This window comes from Trichosurus vulpecula, chromosome 4 (genome assembly GCF_011100635.1).
Source record: "Trichosurus vulpecula isolate mTriVul1 chromosome 4, mTriVul1.pri, whole genome shotgun sequence".
NCBI classification, from domain to species: Eukaryota; Metazoa; Chordata; class Mammalia; order Diprotodontia; family Phalangeridae; genus Trichosurus; species Trichosurus vulpecula.
In genome coordinates, this window is record NC_050576.1 from 110,956,818 (window position 1) to 110,977,584 (window position 20,767).

The following is a 20,767-nucleotide window of genomic DNA, read 5'->3' on the forward strand; positions in this document are numbered from 1 at the left end:
GCAAAGATACTGGAGTAGTTTACCACTTCCTTTTTCCAGATCATTTTACAGATGAGGAAACTGAGGCAAACAAGGTTAAGGGGCTTACCCAGGATCACATAGCTACTAAGTCTCTGAAGTCAAATTTGAGCTCAGGTCTCCCTGACTCTCTCTAAGGGCAGCTAGGTGGCACAGTAGGTAGAGCACTGAGCTTGGAATCAGGAAGACTAATCTTCCTGAGTTCAAATTCAGCCTCAGATACTTTACTAGCTGTGTGACCCTGAACAAGTGACTTAATCCTGTTTGCCTTAGTTCCTCATCTGTAAAAATGAGTTGGAGAAGGAAATGTCAAACCACTCCAGGATATTTGCAAGAAAGAAGCCAGGACATTGCCTGAGCTCTTCCAAGTTTCCCTTATAAACAATGTTAAATCAAGCTTGTAAAAGAATTCTGTAATGACAGAATCCACAAAAAGACAAAGTGAAACAATTTTTCAGCCCAAGATAACTTATGAGGGTTTCAGGAAAGGTCTGATTCACTTGGGTAAAAGGAGAGCACAGCCTAGTGCAGATAGTGTCAAGGCAAGCCAGTGAGAGGCTCTTAGCCACAGCACAGATCAGCAACCTAGGCCCACTGGTCCTAGCTCAGCAGGCCAGCTGTGAGGCCTCCAGCCCCTGAACCCAGAACACAATAGTTGGAACTAAGCCAGGCTGCCCTAGCAGAGGGAGCAAGCCACCAGTTCCAGAGGTTCTGGTACGGGAAGTCAATGACCAGACCCCTGGTCTTCAGTGCAAGAAGCTTGGGACAGTGCCCTTGTACCCAAGGAGCTGGGCTCAAATTTAAAAATAAGGAAAAAAAAACAACAAAAGAGGCTTGACCATAGAAAGCTACTATGACAACAGGCAGGATTGAAACACAAACTCAGAAGAGGACAGCAATGTCAAAATGCTTACATGTGAAGCCTCTAAAGGTAATATGAAATTCATCCTGGGCCCAAAAAGTCCTCTTGGAAGAGATCAAGAAGAATGTTAAAAATCAAGTAAGAGAGGTAGAAGAAAAATTGGGAAAAGAAATGAGAATTATGCAAGAGAATTATGAAAAAAAAGAATCAACAGCTTAGGAAAAAAAGCGCAAAAATTGACCAAAGAAAACAACTCCTTAAAAATAGAATTGGCTAATTGGGTGGGGGGGAACAAATTAGCCAGAGAAAACAACTCCTTTAAAATTAGAATTGGCCAAATGGAAAACAGGTACAAAAGCTAACTGAAGAAAAGAATTCCTTAAAAATTAGGACTTGGCAAGTGGAAGCTAGTGATTCTCTGAGACATCAAGAATCAATCAAACAAAATCAAAAGGATGGAAAATAGAAGGAAATGTAAACTACCTCATGGGAAAGACAACTGACCTGGAAAATAAATCCCAGAGAGATAATTTGAGAATTATTAGACTACATGAAAGCCATGATCAAAAAAGGAACCTGGACCATGTCTTTCAGGAAATAATCAAGGAAAACTTCCCTTATATCCTAGAACCAGAGGGCAAAATAGTCACTGAAAGAATCCACCAATGACTGCTTGTGAGAGAGCCCAAAATGAAAACTTCAAGGAATATTGTAGTCAAATTCTAGAACTATGAGGTCAAGGAGAAAACTCTTTAAGCAGCCAAAAAGAAACAATTCGAATATCAAGGAGCCACAACCAGGATTACACAAGACTTAGCAGCTTCCATATTAAAGGATTGGGGGGTTCAGAATATGATATTCCAGAAGGCAAAGGAGCTTGGATTACAACCAAGAATCAACTACCCAGGAAAATTGAGTATAATCTTTCAGGGAAGAAAGGTGAGTATTCAATGAAATAGAGGACTTTCAAATGTTTTTTGATGAAAAGACCAGAGCTGAGAAGAAAATCTGATCTTCCAATACAAGACTCAAGAGAATCATAAAAGGTAAATAAGAAAGAAAAAAAATAGATATTATTCAATGAGGTTAAACTATTTACATGCCTACATGGGAAGTTATATTTGTAACTCTTAAAAACTGTATCTCTATTAGGACAGTTAGAAGGAATATACTTAGACAGATTGTTTGGGTATAAGTTGACTTCAATGTTATGATAAAAAATACTTAAGGTGTGAAAGAAAGGACTGTACTGTGAGAAGAGGAAATAGGGAGGCTGAATGGGGTAAATTGTATCACATGAAGAGGCATGAAAGGCCTATTATAGTGGAGGGAAAGAAGGGATGGATGAGCATTGTTTGAACTTTACTCTCATCAGCTTTGGCTCAAAGAGGGAATAACATACACACTCAGTTGGGTAAAGCAATCTATTTTACAGCATAGGGAAGTAGAAGGGAAAGGTGAAAAAAGGAAGGTGGGCTAATAGAAGAAAAGCTAGATTGAGGGAGGCAGTGTTCAGAAGCAAAATACTGATGAAGAGGGACAGGGTGAAAGGAGAGAGAGAGAAAAGTATAAAAAGAAGAAAAATAGGATGCAGGGAAATACACAGTTAGTAATCATAACTGTGAATGTGAATGGGATGAACTCTCCAATAAAATGGAAGTGGATAGCAGAGTGGATTAAGAACTAGAATCCTACAATATTCTGTTTACAAGAAACACATTTGAAGCAGAGAGACACGCATATAGTAAAGGTAAAGGACTGGAACAGAGTATATTATACTTCAGCTGAAGTAAAAAAAAAAGCAGGAATAGCAATCCTGATCTCAGACAAAGCAAATGCAAAAATAGATCCATTTAAGAGACAAGGAAGGAAACAATATTTTGCTAAAAGATACCATAGACAATGATGAAATATCAATATCAAATATATATGCACCAAATACTATAGCATCCATATACTTAGAGGATAAGTTAAGTGAATTACAGGAAGAAATAAACAACAAAACTATACTAGTGGGGGACCTCAACCTTCCCCTCTCAGAACTAGATAAATCTAACCGCACAATAAATAGTAAAGAGGTTAAGGAGGTGAGTAGAATTTTAGAAAAGTTGGGTATGATGGATCTCTGGGCAAAATTGAATGGGGTTAGAAAGGTGGTACATGGTACCTACACAAAAATTATCAATGTATTAGGGCATAAAATCTCACGACCAAATGCAGAAAGGCAGAATATTAAATTCATCCTTTTCAGATCAATTATATGTAATAAAGAGCCATGGGAAGATAGATCAAAAGAGAATTGAAAACTAAATGATCTAATGCTGAAGAATGTGTGTATCAAACAACAAATCACAGAAACAATAAATAATTTAATCAAATTGAATGACAATAATGAGACGACATACCAAAATTCATGGGATGCAGCCAAAACAGTACTTAGGGGAAATTTTATCTCTAAATGCTTACATGAATAAAATAGAGAGAAAGCGGATCAATGTATCAGACATGCAATTTAAAAAGCTAGAAAAAGAAGGACTTTTGGGAGCCCACATGAAAGAGTAAGCAGTAAGTCACTCTCACCCTCCTTCATTGATCTTGAAAAATGCAGAAAATACTGCCCCCAGAAAAATCCTGGAACAGTGGAGCCAGCAGAAAGACAGGGTAAAGGAGCGTTTTAGCCATGAGGATAGGGTGACTAATGGGAAAGGTACCTCTTGCTGTGGTTGAAGGGGACCAGTATAGGATGGGAGGCATCCCAGCAAGATGGCAGCAAGCCCCACCTCAGTGGACCAGTGGGAGATCCTGAGTCCCAGGGTGGTGGAGCAGGCAAGTAGCAACACCAGGACTCCCCATGTACCTTGGCACAGCCAGGGGAACCAGCAGACACCAGCATGGAGAACCACCACTTACTCCAGCAGATGGGTGTCAACCAGGGGCAGAGCCTATCCATGCACTAGCACAGCCCCAGTTGAGGAAGCAATCCCAGTAGCCAGACCACCCCCACCCCTACAGCCCACCCTGCACACTTCAGTGTAATTCCTGGGAAACACAGAAAAACCCCAGCTGGCCTTTGTACACACCAGCTACCACCACTAGCTCCAACTTAGCACCAGGTAAGCTATAGCCTTTACAACCTCCAGCTGCCAGCACCCAAGGCCCGAGCACACAAAGCCAGTAATCAGGCCCCTAGCTCCCAGCACAAGAAGTGTGGGACAGTGACCGTGTGCTCCAGAAGCAGAGATCAACTTTAAAAGCTAGGAAAAAGACAAACACTATGAGTAAAAAGCAACATAGGAAAACAAAGACCATAGATTCTTACTATGGGGACAGGGAAGAAAACACACATTCAGAAGAGGACAATGTTGTCAATATACCCACATTTGAAACCTCAAAAAGGAATATGAACTGGTCTGATGCCCAAAAATCTTTCTTGGAAGACCTCAGAAGACAAATTAGAGAGGTAGAAGAAAAATTGAACAATTCCTTTAAAAGTACAATTGACAAAATGAAAAAAAGTATATTAAAGAAAACAACTCCTTAAAAAGTGAAATTGGCAAAATGGAAAAGGAGATACAAAAGCTAACTGAAGAAACCAATTTGTTAAAAATTAGAATTGGGCAAGTGGAAGCTAATAACTCTATGAGAAATCAAGAAATTATAAAATGAAATCTAAAGAATGAAAAAAAGAAGAAAACATAAAATACCTCGTTGGCAAAACAACTGACCTGGAAAATAGATCTAAGAGAGATAATTTAAGAATTATTGGACTACATGAAAGCCATGATCAAAAAAAAGAGCCAGGATAGTATCTTTTAAGAAATTATCAAGGAAAAATGTGTTGAAGTCCTAGAACCAAAGGGTAGAATAGTCATTAAAAGAATCCACTAGTCACCTCCTGAAAGAGATCCCAAAATGAAAATGCCAAAGAATATTGTAGCTGAATTCCAAAATTATCAGGTCAAGGAGAAAATGCTGGAAGTAGCCAGAAAGAAACTATTCAAATATTGTGGAAGCACAGTCAGGATTACACAGGACCTTGCAGCTTCTACATTAAAAGATTGGAGGGCTTGGAATAGAATATTCTATAAGGCAAAGGAGCTTGGATTAAAACCAAGGATCAACTAGCCAATGAAATTGAGGATAATCTTTCAGGGGAGGAGACAGTCATTCAATGAAATAGGGGACTTCCAGACCTTCCTGATGAAAATACCAGAGCTCAATGGAAAATTTGTTCTTCAAATACAAGACTCAAGAGATACATAAAAAAGTAAATGGGAAAGAGGGAAAAACACATGTTATTCAATAAGGGCAAACTATTTACATCCCTATAAGGGAAGATGATACTTGTAACTCTTGAGAATGGTATCTTTATTATGACATTTGTAAGGAATATACATAGCAGAGGGTATGAGAATGAATTGACTTTGTTGTGATGATATAAAACCTAATTAGGTGGTGAAAAGGGATTGTCATGGGAGAAGAGGAAAAGAGGAGGCAGAAAAAGGTATATGACATCACATGAAGAATCACAAAAATATATTACAGTAGAGGGAAAGGAGGGAGGGGGATGTGCATTGTTTGAACCTTACTCTCATTGGATTTGGCTCAAGGAGGGAATAAGATACTCAGGTATAGAAATCTAACTTGCACTATAGGCAGTAGGAGGGGAAAAGGGAAAAAAAGGAGGGGGTGGTTAGAAGGGAAAGAAGAGGTAGTAAAGGAAAAGGGAAAGAAAAGGGAGGGAGCTGATAGAATGGACAGAGTTTGAGGGAGGCAGTGGTCAAAAGCAAAACTCTAGTGAGGACAGAAAGGGAGAAAGGAGAAATAAAAACATAAATGGGGGGAGGAGAGATAGGATGGAGTGTGTGAGCATTCTGCAGCCAGATCCTAGGGCTAGACGAAGTACTGGTCCTGTCCCTGGACCAGCTGGTACAGAAGCTCAAGAGCCAAGAGCTGCCCCCAGAAGCTGCTCTTTACAGCTACCTGGGGAAAGACTGGGAGGTTAACAAAGTGACCAACTGTGTGACCAGCTACCTGGGCTACTGCAAGGCCCAGCTGGCAGAGGTGCCCCCAGTGCCCTTCAGGGAGGTGATCTATGCCAGCATAAAGCCTCTGAGGATCGACTACTATGAGTCTGAAAGGTATACCATGCCGAGGCCCTCTGTGAAGCTGGCAGTGCTGGAGACCAAGGCACTCCTGCAGGCTGCTGGCCACATGCTTGTACCATTCATAGCCTCCAATGTCAATTATGCTGTAGAGATGCTGATGGCCCATGGGTGCTTCAGTGATGGACGCAAGGCCTTCCTAGAGAATTTCAAAGGTGACTCTGTAGGTCCCTGCCTGGGAGACTTGACCATCATCCCCAGGATGCCTAATTGGATCAAAGGACTGCTGTCCAGTCTCCTCTAGCCTTTGCTCCCAAAACTGGTCACCTTCCTCTGCAGCTTGAAGTCTTGGTTGGCTAGGGAGCTTTGGAACTTATGCCATGAGATTAAGGCATACTGTCACAGTATTATCACCCAGTGGAAAATGCTGAATTTGGATGTGGTTCTGACCCCCATGCTGAACCCTGCCCTAACTGTCAACTAACCAGGCCTTTGCCTACAGGGGCTGTTAGTTATATCATGCTCTATAATTGTCTGGATTTCGCTGCTGGCATGGTCTCTGTCTCCATGGTGACTCAAGAGGATAAGAAGGAGTTTCAGAAGTATGGGGACTGCTTTGGGGACATTTGGGACCTGAGGTTCCACAAGGGCTTGAAGAGTAGCTTGGGGTTGCCTGTGGTGGTCCAATGTGTGGCCCTGCCATGGCAAGATGAGCTTTGCTTCTGATTCATGCATGAGATGGAGAGGGTGAGCCAAGAGGCCAGGAAGCAGATATAGAGGCCTTCTGGGCCAAACAGCCCCCAAGTTAAGTTCTGGCCCTCCCTTCTCAGCAGCTGCTTTCAGTCTTTAGTCTTGACCTGGGGCATCATAGCCTCAGCCCCTTTAAGGCCATGAGTTTAGGACCCCTCCCCCCAGACATCCCAGTCCAGTTCTCAGGGAGAAGCCTATTTTACTCCCTATCCTCCCACAGTGCCCCCATGAATGTTACAGACCAGAAAAGGTCTCAAGTGGGAGTGACTGGAAGATCCTGTGCCTAACTTTCACAATAATAATAATAATAATAATAATAATAATAATAATAATAATAATAATAGAAAGGAAAAAAAATCCTCAGTAAGGGGATTGAACAACTGGCCAAAAGGGGATTTCAGGGTTCTGTTTGCTGGTGCTGGGGGAAGGACTCTGTTGCTTTGCTTATACTCAGATCTAGGTCACAGTCCTGGGTGGCAGTTCCAGGGTGAGGATACCACTAGCAAACAGAGCCTGTGTCCACAGGGGAGCAGGGGCCCTCATCACGGTTTCAAGGTAGAAAAGAGTGCTGGTGACCACTCAGAGACCAGAGCACAGACCAGGAAATTAGTAAACACACCTCTCCTTAGTTCATACCACCTTGGAATAACTAAAGACTTACAGGTCTCTAGAGGTATCTCTGAAAGCAGCTGCACAGAACCCCTGAATTGAGCAAACAGCAGAAAAAAAATTCTGACCATAGAAAGTTCTTATGGTGACAAGGAAGATCAAAACACACTGATAAGAAGACAACAATATCAAAACTCCTACATCCAAAGCTTCTAAGAAAAATATGAATGGTCTCAGGCCATGGAAGAGATCAGAAAGGATTTTGAAAATCAAGTAAGAGAGATGGAGGAAAACTTGGAAAGAGAAATAAGAGTGATGCAAGAAAATCATGAAAAAAGAGTCAACAGCTTGGTAAAGGAGAAACAGAAAAATACTGAAGAAAATAACACTTTAAAAAATAGACTATGCCAAATGTTAAAAGAGGTACAAAAATCCAGTAAGGAGAAGAATGCCTTGAAAAGCTAAATTGGTCAAATGGGGAAAAAAGATATACAAAACTTCATTGAAGAGAACTCCTTAAAAACCATAATTAGCTAAATGCAAAAAGAGGCACAAAAATTCACTCAGAAAACACCCTAAAAAGCAGAATTGGCCAAATGGAAAAGGAGGTACAAAAATTCACTGAAGAAAATAATTCCTTAAAACTTAGAATTGAACAAATGGAAGTTAACGGCTTCATGAGCAATCAAGAAAAAATAATACAAAACCAAAAGAATGAAAAAATAGAAGACAATGTGGAATATCTCAATGGAAAAAACAACTGACCTGGAAAATAGAGCCAAGGGAGATACTTTTAAAATTATTGGACTACCTGAAAACCATGATCAGAAAAAAGCCTACACATCATATTTCAAGAAATTATCAGAGAAAAGGGCCCTGATATTCTGGAACCAGTGGGTAAAATAGAAACTGAAAGAATCTACTAATCACCTCCTGAAAAATGTATCAAAACAAAAATTCCCCGGAATGTTTTAGCCAAATTCCAGACCTTCTAGGTCAAGGAGAAAATATTTGAAGTAGCTAGAAAGAAACAATTCAAGTATCATGGAGCCACAGAGAGGATAATTCAAAATTTAGCAGCTTCTTCATTAAAGGATCAGAGGGCTTGGAATACGGTATTCCAGGGGGGGAAAAACCAGGATTACAACCAAGAATCACCTAACCAATAAAACTGAGTATAATCCTTTGGGGGGGGGGGATGGATATTCAATGAAATAGAGGACTTCAATCATTCTTGATGACAAGATCAGAGCTGAATAGAAAATTTGAATTTCAAATACAAGATTGGAGAGAAGCATATAAAGGTAAACAGGAAAAGAAAAACATAAGGGACTTAATAAGTTTAAAATGTTTACATTCCTACATGGGAAGATACTTGTAACTCACAAGAAATTTCTTATTATCATGGCAGTTAGAAGGAGTACCTGTAGACAGAAAATACAGGTCTAAGTTGAATATGAAGGGATGATATTTTAAAAAATAAAATTGAGGGGAGAGAAAAAGGAATGTATGGGGAGAAAGGCAAAGGGAGAGGTAGAATGGGATAAATTGTCTCACATAAGAGACAAGAAAAAGGTTTTACAGTGGAAGGAAAGCTGGGGGAGGTGGCAGGGAATACTTGAACCTTACTCTCATCAGAATTGGCTCAAAGAGGAATAACATACATGCTCTATTGGTCACAGAAATCTATCTTACACTGCAGGAAAGTAGGAGGGGAAAAGGATGAGAGGAGTGGGATGATAGAATTGAAAGCAGATTGGGGGAGGCAGTGGTCAGAAGCAAAACACTTTTGAGTAGGGACAGGGTAAAAGGAGAGAGGGAAAAGAATAAATGAGGGGGATAGGATGGAGGGAAATATAGTTAGCAATCAGAACTATGAAAAAAAATGTGAAGCCAAGTTCCTTTGATAAAAGCCTCATTTCTCAAATATGTAGAAAACTGAGACAAATTTATGAAAATAAGAACCATTCCTCAATTGGTAAATGTTCAAAAGATAAGAACAGTTAGTTTTCAGATGAAATAATCAAAATTATCTGTAGTCACATGAAAAAAAATGCTCAAAATCACTATTGATTGGATAAATTCAAGTTAAAAATTTCTAAGGTACTACCTCACACCTATTAGATTGGCCAATAGGACAGAAAAAGAAAATGACAAGTATTGGAGGGGACGTGGGAAAATTGAGACATTAATGCACTGTTGGTGAGTTGTGAACTGATTAACCATTCTGTAGAGCAACTTGGAACTATGTCCAAAGGACTATAAAGCTATGCATACCCTTTGACTTAGCAATACCACTACTAGGTCTATATCCCAAAAGAGATTAAAAAAAAGGAAAAGGACCTATATGGACAACAATATTTACAGTGGCTCTTTTCTGGTTTAAAGAATTGAAAATTTAGGGATGCCCATCAATTGGGGGATGACTGAACAAGTTGTGTTATATTATTGAGATGGAATACTATCGTGCTATAAGAAATGATGAGCAGGGGGGAGAGCCAAGATGGTGCTGTGAAAGAAAGGAACTACTAGAGCTCTCTCACAAATTCTGTCAGATACATCTAAAAAAGTGAATCTGAGCAGATTTCAGAGAGTTAGAAGCCACTAGTAGACTGAGAGGTATAGGAGCACCAGGCACATGGAACGGCACCAGGCCAAACCAACCAGGAACAGCAGAGGAATCCAGCCAGCACATGGGTCTGGGAGAGCAGTGGGTGAGCAAAATGCTGGAGCAGGAACAAGACTAGGGCAGAAGTACTGGCTACGGCTGCAATTGAGCCCCAGGCCTCTCAGCCCAGGACAGGAGTCTACCGGAGTGCAGATCCTGTGGCCATGGGAGGAGCTAGCACAGAGGCATCCAACCAAAAGTCTAAAGGTTTGAAACTTTGCCTTCTTGAACTTCTGAGAGCCATGATGCACAGGTAAAATGGCTTTTATCCCTTCCTTGAATAAACCAAGAGAATAATGCCTCAGGAGAAACAGAGGAGCCAGAAGTGAGGCTTCAGTCGAGAGAGAAGCAGGGGAGAGGACCTTTCCTGTGGTGGTGGAAGGAAACTAGTGCAGGAATAGAGGTGTCCCAGCAGCCCTCTCCTTAGCAAAACAGAGTAAGTTAGCCCAGGGGGTGGAGCTAGCAAGCGTCAATGCCAGGAGCTGAGACTTGGCTTTGCACAGCCAGGGGAAGTGGCAGACACCAGCACAGACAAGAGCTGAGACTACCTATTCTGTAGAACGGTCTCAGGAAGAGGAGATCCCCAGAAGCCAGATCACCCTCTCCCACACCTCATGAAACCAGAGGCCGTAGAACATAAAGCCAGTGAGCAGACCCACAGATTCCAACACAAGAAACTTGGGACAGAGCCCCTTGAGCCTCAGAAACGGAGATCCACTTTAGAAGCCAGGAGGAAAAAAAACACCATGAAAAAACATGCTAAGAAGCCAAAGACAATTGATTCATATTATGGAGACAGGGAAGACCAAAATACCAATTCAGAAGAGGACAGCATGGGCACTACACCCACATCTGAATGCTCAAAAGGGAAAGTGAACTGGTTTCCAGACCAAAAAGCATTCCTGGTAGAACTCAAGGAGGACTTTAAAAACCAAATTAAAGCAGGGATGGAGCCAAGATGGCGGCTGGAAAACAGGGACTGGCATGAGCTCCCTGCCGAGTCCCTCCAAAAACCTATAAAAAAATGGCTCTGAACCAATTCTATAACTGCAGAACCCACAAAACAGTAGAGGGAAGCAGGGCTCCAGCCCAGGACAGCCTGGATGGTCTCTGGGTGAGGTCTATCCCACACGGAGCTGGGAGCTGGGAGCAGAGGGGAGCAGAGCCCAGTGTGAGCAGCATGGACCAACCAGACCAGGAGCCGGGTGGAGCGGGCCCTAGCGCCCTGAATCAGTGAGCTGGGGCAGTTACCAGACTTCTCAACCCACAAACACCAAAGACAGCAGAGAAGGATAGTGGGAGAAGCTGCAGGAGTGGAAGGAGTTCACAGTTCGGCCACCGCCACTGGGGCAGCGAAGGTGGGACAGCTACAGCTGCAGTTGCTTCCAGCCCCGGGCCCACCTGGTGGGAGGAATTAAGTGGTGGATCAGAGCAGGAGTGCACAGCCTGCTGAAGATATAAGCTCAGTCCGGGTTGGGGGTTCTTGGGGAAGGAGGAGTGCTGGTGTGGCAGAGCTGGCGCATCCCCCCCAAACGTAGAACATAGAACTCTTTAGTCTACAAGCAGTCGTACACCACTGAAAAACTCAACGGTCGAGTTAGTTGGTTGGGAATATGGCCAGGCAGCGAAAACGCGCCCAGATTCAGTCTCAGACTTTGGATTCTTTCTTTGGTGACAAAGAAGACCAAAACATACAGCATAAAGAAGTCAACAACAAAGTGCAAGAGCCTACACCAAAAGCCTCCAAGAAAAACATGAACTCATCCCAGGCCATGGAAGAGCTCAAAAAGGATTTGGAAAAGCAAGTTAGAGAAGTGGAAGAAAAATTGGGAAGGGAAATGAGAAGGATGCGAGAAAAACATGAAAAAAAGTCAATGACTTGCTAAAGGAGACCCAAAAAAATACTGAAAAATACACTGAAGAAAACAACACCTTAAAAAATAGACTAACTCAAATGGCAAAAAAGCTCCAAAAAGCCAATGAGGAGAAGAATGCCTTGAAAGGCAGAATTAGCCAAATGGAAAAGGAGGTCCAACAGAGCACTGAAGAAAATACTACCTTAAAAATTAGATTGGAGCAAGTGGAAGCTAGTGACTTTATGAGCAATCAAGATATTATAAAACAGAACCAGAGGAATGAAAAAATGGAAGACAATGTGAAATATCTCATTGGAAAAACCACTGACCTGGAAAATAGATCCAGGAGAGATAATTTAAAAATTATTGGACTACCTGAAAGCCATGATCAAAAAAAGAGACTAGATATCACCTTTCAAGAAATTATCAAGGAGAACTGCCCTGATATTCTAGAGCCACAGGGCAAAATAGAAATTAAAAGAATCCATCGATCGCCTCCTCAAATAGATCCCAAAAAGAAATCTCCTATGAATATTGTCGCCAAATTCCAGAGCTCCCAGATCAAGGAGAAAATACTGCAAGCAGCCAGAAAGAAACAATTTGAGTATTGTGGAAACATAATCAGAATAATCCAAGATCTGGCAGCTTCCACATTAAGAGATCGAAGGGCTTGGAATACAATATTCCAGAGGTCAATGGAGCTAGGATTAAAACTTAGAATCACCTACCCAGCAAAACTGAGTATCATGCTCCAAGGCAAAATATGGATTGTCAATAAAATAGAGGACTTTCAAGCTTTCTCAGTGAAAAGACCAGAGCTGAATAGAAAATTTGACTTTCAAACACAAGAATCAAGAGAAGCATGAAAAGGTAATCAAGAAAAAGAACAAGAAAAAGAAATGGCAAGGGACTTACTAAAGTTGAACTGTTTTGTTTACATTCCTACATGGAAAGATGATGTGCATGATTCATGAGACCTCAGTATTAGGGTAGCTGAAGGGAATATGCAACATGTATATATATATATATATATATATATATATATATATATATATATATATATATACATACACACACACATATATATGTGAATGTGTATGTATGTATATATGTATGTGTGTGTGTATATATATATATATATATATATATATGTATATATACATATAAAGAGAGGGAGAGCAGACACAGGGTGAGTTGATGATGAAGAAAAGGTATCTAAAAGAAATAAAATCAAATTAAGGGATGAGTGAGGAATATATTGAGAGAGGGAGATAGGGAGAGATAGAATGGGGTGGACTATCTCGCATAAAGGTGGCAAGAGGAAGCAGTTCTGTGGGAGGAGGGGAGAGGGCAGGTGAGGGGGGAATGAGTGAATCTTGCTGTCATCAGATCTGGCCTGAGCAGGGAATACCATACATACTCAATTGGGTATCTTACCCCACAGGAAAGAAGAGGGAAGAAGATAAAAAAGGGGGGGGGGGAATGATGGAGGGGAGGGCAGATGGGGGTAGAGGTAATCAAAAACAAACACTTTGGAAAGGGGACAGGGTCAAGGGAGAAAATTCAATAAAGCGGGATGGATTGGGAAGGAGAAAAATATAGTTAGTCTTTCACAACATGAGTATTGTGGAAGGGTTATACATAATGATACACATGTGGCCCATGCTGAATTGCTTGACTTCTTAGGGAGGGTGGGTGGGAAGGGAAGAGAGGAGAGAATTTGGAACTCAAAGTTTTAAAAACAGATGTTCAAAAACAAAAAGAAAAAGTTTTTGCATGCAATTAGGAAATAAGATACACAGGCAACGGGGCGTAAAATTTATCCTGCCCTACAAGAAAGGAAGGGAAAAGGGGATGGGAGGGGAGTGGGGTGACAGAAGGGAGTGCTGACTGGGGAATAGGGCAACCAGAATATACGCCATCTTGGAGTGGGAGGGAGGGTAGAAATGGGGAGAAAATTTGTAATTCAAACTCTTGTGAAAATCAATGCTGAAAACTAAATATGCTAAATAAATAAATTTTAAAAAAAACAAAAAAAACAAATTAAGGAGGTAAAAGAAAAAATGGAAAAAAAATTCAATGAGGAAAACAAATCTATACACACACATGCATACACACACACACACACACACACACACACATATATATATATATATATATATATATATATATATATATGTGAATCATGAGAATTGTATACTTATTATGGCAATTGAAAGGGATATTCATAGACTGTGGGTATCAGTATAAAATAACCAATATAATAATAAAAATATAACTAAGAGATATAAAGGGATCGTTCTGGGAGAAGAGGTAAGGAGGTAGTAGAAAAGGGTAAATCATATCACATGAAGAGGCACAAAAATATATTGTAGTAGAGGGAAAAAAGGGAGGAAGAAGAGCAGTATTTGAGCTTTACTCTCATTGGATCTGGTTCAAGAAGGGAATAACATACCCTGATAAGTATAGAAATCTAACTTGCCCTACAAGCAGTAGGAGGGGAAAGGGGAAAAAAGGAGGGGGGTGGTCAGAAGGGAGGGAAGAAGTAGCAAGGGGAAAATGGTAAGATAAGTGAGGGGAATCAAGAGGGAGGGTAAACTGAGGAAGGCGGTGGTCAAAAGCAAAACTCTGTTGAGAAGTGGAAAGGGAAAGGGAGAAACAAAAGCAAAAATGGGGGGAAATAGGATGGAGAAAAAGACACAGATTGTAATCATAACTGTGAATGTTAATGGGATGAACTCTCCCATAAAACAGAAGTGGATAGCAGAATGGATTAAAAACCAAATTCCTACAATATGCTGTTTACAAGAAACACATTTGAAACGGAGATACATACAGGGTAAAGATAAAAGGCTGGAGTAGAATATATTGTGCTTCAGCTAAAGTAAAAACAGCAGGGGTAGCAATCCTAATCTCAGACAAAGCAAAAGCAAAGATAGATCTAATTAAAAGAGATAAGGAAGGACACTACATCCTACTAAAAGGCGCCATAAATGATGAAGCAATATCATTATTTAACATATATGCATCAAGTGGTAGAGCAGGCAGATTCTTAGAGGAGAAGTTAAGGAAGTTACAGGAAGAAATAGACAGCAAAACCATACTAATGGGGAACCTCAACCTCCCCCTTTCTGAACTTGATAATTCTAACCTCAAAATAAACAAGAAAGAAGTTAAGGAGGTGAATAGAATTTTTAAAAAGGCAGAAAACTACATGGGGATAAAAAGGAATATACTTTTTTTTCTCAGACGTATATGGCACGTACTCAAAAACTGACCATGTACTGGGGCACAAAAACCTCACTATCCATTGCAGAAAGACAGAAGTAGTCAAAGCATCCTTTTCAGATCATGATACAATAAAAATTATTTGTAACAAAGAACCATGGAAAAATAAGCTAGAAATTAATTGGAAACTAAATAATCTAATTCTAAAGAATGAGTGGGCCAAAGAACAAATCAGAGAAACAATTAATAACTTCATTCAAGAGAATGACAATGATGAGACAACATACCAAAACTCATGAGATGCAGCAAAAGCAGTTCTTAGGGGAAGTTTTATATCTCTAAATGCTTACATGAATAAAATAGAGAAAAAGGAGATCAACAAATTGGGCATGCAATTGAAAAAGCTAGAAAATGAACAAATTGAAAATTCCCAATCAAATACCAAGTTAGAAATACTGAAAATCAAAAGAGAGATTAATAAAATTGAAATCAAGAAAACTATTAAATTAATAAATAAAACCAAGTGCTGGTTTTAAGAAAAAACCAATAAAATTCATAAACCTTTGGTCAATTTGATCAAAAAAAGAAAGAAGAAAATCAAATTACCAGTATATCAAAAATGAAAAGGGTGAATTTACCTCCAATGAAGAGGAAATTAAACAATAATTAGAAATTATTTTGCCCAATTGTATACCTATAAATTTGACAACCTTAGGGATATGAAGGAATATCTACAAAAATATAAATTGCCCAGGTTAACAGAAGAGGAAGTAAAATACCTTAATAACCCCATCTCAGAAAAAGAAATTGACCAAGCTATCAATGAACTCCTCAGGAAAAAATCTCCAGGGCCAGATGGTTTTACATGTGAATTTTATCAAACATTCAAAGAACAATTAATTCATATACTTTATGGACGATTTGGGAAAATCGGTGAAGAAGGAGTCCTTTCAAATTCTTTTTATGACACAAATATGGTACTAATACCTAAACCAGGAAGAATCAAAACAGAGAAAGAAAATTATAGACCAGTTTCCCTAGTGAATATTGATGCAAAAGTCTTAAATAAAATGTTAGCAAAAAGATTGCAGCAACTTATCATGAGAATAATACACTATGACCAGGTAGGATTTATTCCAGGAATGCAAGGCTGGTTCAATATTAGGAAAACTATCAGCATAATTGATCGTATCAATAACAAAACTAGCAGAAACCATAAGATTATCTCAATAGATGCAGAAAAAGCCTTTGACAAAATACAACATCCATTCCTATTAAAAACACTAGAAAGCATAGGAATAAATGGACCCGTCCTTAAAATTATAAATAGCATCTACCTAAAACCATCAACAAGCATAATTTGTAATGGGGATAAGCTAGATGCATTCCAAATAAGATCAGGGGTGAAACAAGGATGTCCATTATCACCCCCGTTATTCAATTTGGTACTAGAAATGTTAGCTGTAGAAGGAGAGAAGAAAAAAAAACTGAAGGAATTAGAATAGGCAAGAAGAAACTAAATTATCACTTTCTGCAGATGATATGATGATTTACTTAGAGAATCCTAGAGAATCAAGTGAAACACTACTTGAAATAATAAACAATTTTAGCAAATTTGGAGGATATAAAATTAACCCACATAAATGCCTGACATTCCTATACATCACTAACAAAGCCCAACAGCAAGAGATAGAGAGAAAAATTCAATTTAAATTTACTGTAGACACTATAAGATATTTGGGAGTCTATCTGCCAAGACAAACCCAGGGCCTATATGAGCATAATTACAAAGCACTTTTCACACAAATAAAGTCAGATATAAATAAATGGAAAAATATCAGTTGCTCATGGTTAAGCTGATCTAATAAAATAATAAAAATGACAATTTTACCTAAATTAATTTATTTATCCAATGCCATATGCATTGAACTACCAAAAATTATTTTAGAGCTGGGTAAAATCACAACAAAATTTGTCTGGAAGAGCAAGAGGTCTAGAATATCAAGGGAATTATGAAAAGAAATGCTAGGGAAGGTGGCCTAGCCATACCAGATATTAAACTGTACTATAAAGCAGTAGTCATAAAACTACCTGGTACGGGCTAAGAAACAGAGTCATGTATCAGTGGAATAGGTTAGGTACACAAGACACAGTAGTCAATGACTATAGCAATCTACTCTTTGATAAACCCAAAGAATCCAGCTTCTGGGCTAAGAATTCACTATTTCACAAAAACTACTGGGAAAATTGATAAATGGTAGGGCAGAAACTGGGCATAGACCAGTATCTTACACCATATACCAAAATAAAGTCAAAATGGGTTCATGATTTAGGAATAAAGGCTGACACTATAAGCAATTTCAGAGAGCAAGGAATAGTTTACCTATCAGATTTATGGAAAAGCAAAGAATTCATGACACAACAAGAGATAGAGAGCATTACAAAATGCAAAATGGATAATTTTGATTATGTAAAATTGAAAAGTTTTTGTATAAAAAAGCCAATGCAACAAAGATTAGGAGGGAAGAAGAAAACTGGGAGAAAATCTTTATAACTAGTATCTCTCATAAATGCCTCATCTCTAAAATATACAAGGAACTGAGTCAAATTTATAAGAATACAAGTCATTCCCCAATTGAGAAATGATCAAACGACATAAACAGGCAGTTTTCAGAGGAAGAAATTAAAGATATCTATAGGCATATGAAAAAATGCTCGAAATCACTACTGATTAGAGACATGCAAATGAAAACAACTCTTAGGTACCACATCTCTCCTGTCAGGTTGGCTAAAATGACAAAAGAGGAAATGATAAATGCTGGAGAAGATGTGGGAAAATTGGAACACTGTTACACTGCTGGTGGAGTTGTGAACTGTTCCAGCTATTCTGGAGAGCAATTTGGAACTATGCCCAAAGGACTATGAAAATGTTCATACCCTTTGACTCAGCAATACCACTTCCAGGGTTGTACCCCAAAGAGATCACACAAGTGGGAAAAGGACCTGCATGTAAAAAATATTTATATCAGCTCTTTTTGTAGTAGCAAAGAATTGGAAATCAAGGGGATGTCCATCAATTGGGGAATGGCTGAACAAGTTGTGGTATATGAAGGTAATGGAATACTATTGTGCTATAAGAAATGGGGAAGATACGGACTTCATAACTGGAAAACCCTATATGATATAATGCTGAGTGAGCAAAGCAGAACTAGCAGAACATTACACACAACCACAGACATACAGATTCTGTGATGACTAACCTTGATAGACTTAGCTCTTCATAGCAACACAAGGTTCAAAGACAACTCCAAAAGACTCACGAGGGAGAGAGATACCTACATCCAGAAAAAGAACTATGGAGACTGAATGCAGATTGAGGCAAACCGTTTGCTCTCCTTTTTTTCTTTTGTTTTTTTTTTCTTTTGTTTTTGTTTTTGGTTTTGCTTCTTCTTTCTCATAATTCATTCCATTGGTAATAATTCTTCTTTACAACTTGACTATTGTGTAAACATGTTCAATGTGATGTTTTATGTAGAAGATATATCAGATTCCATGCCATCTTGGGGAGGAAGAGGGGAGGGGGGAGAAAATCTGGAACTCAGGACCATGCAGAAGAGAGTGTTGTAAACTAAAAATAAAAAATCTTAATTAAAAAAAATGAAACAGCTTTCAAATAAAGCATTACAAATTATAAATGAAAAAAAGAAATGATGAGCAGTATGCTCACAGAAAAAAAAACTTGGAAAGACTTAATATGAATAGATGAAAATGAAATTAGTAAAACCAGGAGAACATTGTAAACAGTAATAGCAGTATTGTGAGATGATCAGCTGTGAATGACTTAGCTATTCTCAGCAATACAATGATCCAAAATAATTCTGAAAGGCTTATGATGTAAAATGCTATCCATCCCCAGAGAAAGAACTGATGGTATCAGAATAGAGATGGAAGCATAATTTTTTAGACTTTATTTTTCTTGAGGGCTTTTTTTGCTCTATTTTTTCTTTTACAATAATAGGGAAATATGTTTCTCATGACTACACATATATACCTTATATCAAATTGCTTTCCTTCCCAATGAGGGGACTGGGAAGGGAGGAAGGATGAGAATTTGGAACTCAAAAAACTCGAACTTTAACAAATGTTAAAAATTGTTTTTAATTGGAGAAAAATAAAATACTAAATAAATATTAAAAATACTAGAGGGCATAGGAATAAATGGAGCTTTCCTTAAAATGATTAAGTAGTATCTATCTAAAACCATCAGCAAGTATTATCTGTAATGGGGATAAGCTAGAAGCCTTCCCAATAAGATCAGGGGTGAAACAAGGATGTACATTATTATCAATATTATTCAATATTGTACTAGAAATGTTAGCTTTAGCAATAGGAGAATAAAAATAAATTGAAGGAATTAGACTAGGCAACGAGGAAACAAAATTATCTCTCTTTGCAGATGATATGATAGTATACTTACAGAATTCACTAAAAACCTACTTGAAATAGTACACAACTATAGCAAAGTCTCAGGATATAAAATAAACCTATATAAATCATCCACACTTCTATGTATTACCAGCAAAGCTCAGCAGCAAGAGATAGAAAGATTTAAAATAACTGTAGATAATATAAAATATTTGGGAGTCTACTTGCCAAGACAAACACAAAAACTGTATGAACATAATTACAGAACACTTTTCACACAAATAAAGTCAGATGTAAACAATTGAATAATATCAATTGCTCATAGATAGGCTGACCTAATAGAATAAAAATGACAATTCTACAAAAATTAATATACTTATTCAGTGACATAACAATCAAACTACCAAAAATTATTTTATAAAGTTAGAAAAAATAATAACAAAATCATCTAGAAGAACAAAAGTTCAAGAGAATTAATGAAAAAAATGCAATGGACAGTGGTTTAGCTGTAGCAGATCTAAAGCTATATTATAAAGGAGCAATCATCAAAATATTTTGTACTGGGTAAGGAATAGAATGGTGTATCAGAGAAATAGATTAGGTACACAAGACATAGCAGTAAATGACTATAGTAATTCACTTTATGATAAACCCAAAGACTCCAGCTTCTGGGATAAGAACTCACCACTTGACAAAAACTGCTCAGAAAAGTGGAAAATAGTATGGCAGAAACTAGGCATTGACCAGCATCTCTCATCATATACTAAGTTCAGAATGTGCACATGATTTAGACATAAAGGGTGATGCCATAAGCAAATTAGGAGAGTAAGGATTAATTTACCTGTCAGATCTATGGAAAAGGGGAGAATTTCTGACCAAACAAAAGATAGAGAACATTATGAAATGCAAAGTGGATAATTTTGATTATTTCTTTCACAAACAAAACAAATGCAACCAAGACTAGAAAGAAACCAGAAAAATGGAAAACATTCTTATAGTAAAGGATTCTGATAAAGGCCTCATTTCTCAATTACATAGAAAACTGAGTAAAATTTATAAGAATCCAAGTCATTTCCAAATTGTTAAATGATCAAAGGATATGAACTGGCAGTTTGCAGATGAAGAAATTAAGCTATGTATAATCATATGAAAAAATGCTCTAAATCACTATTGATTAAAGAAACAGAAATTAAAACCATACCTCACACCTATCAGATTAGCTAATATGACAATGGCTATATCCCAA

At 38.4% G+C, this 20,767-nt stretch overlaps 1 pseudogene; it reads left to right on the top strand.

The window, feature by feature from the left end:
- The first annotated feature begins 871 nt into the window (after positions 1-871).
- Positions 872-6,762, top strand: LOC118846818 (annotated as a pseudogene).
- Positions 6,763-20,767: the final 14,005 nt, after the last annotated feature.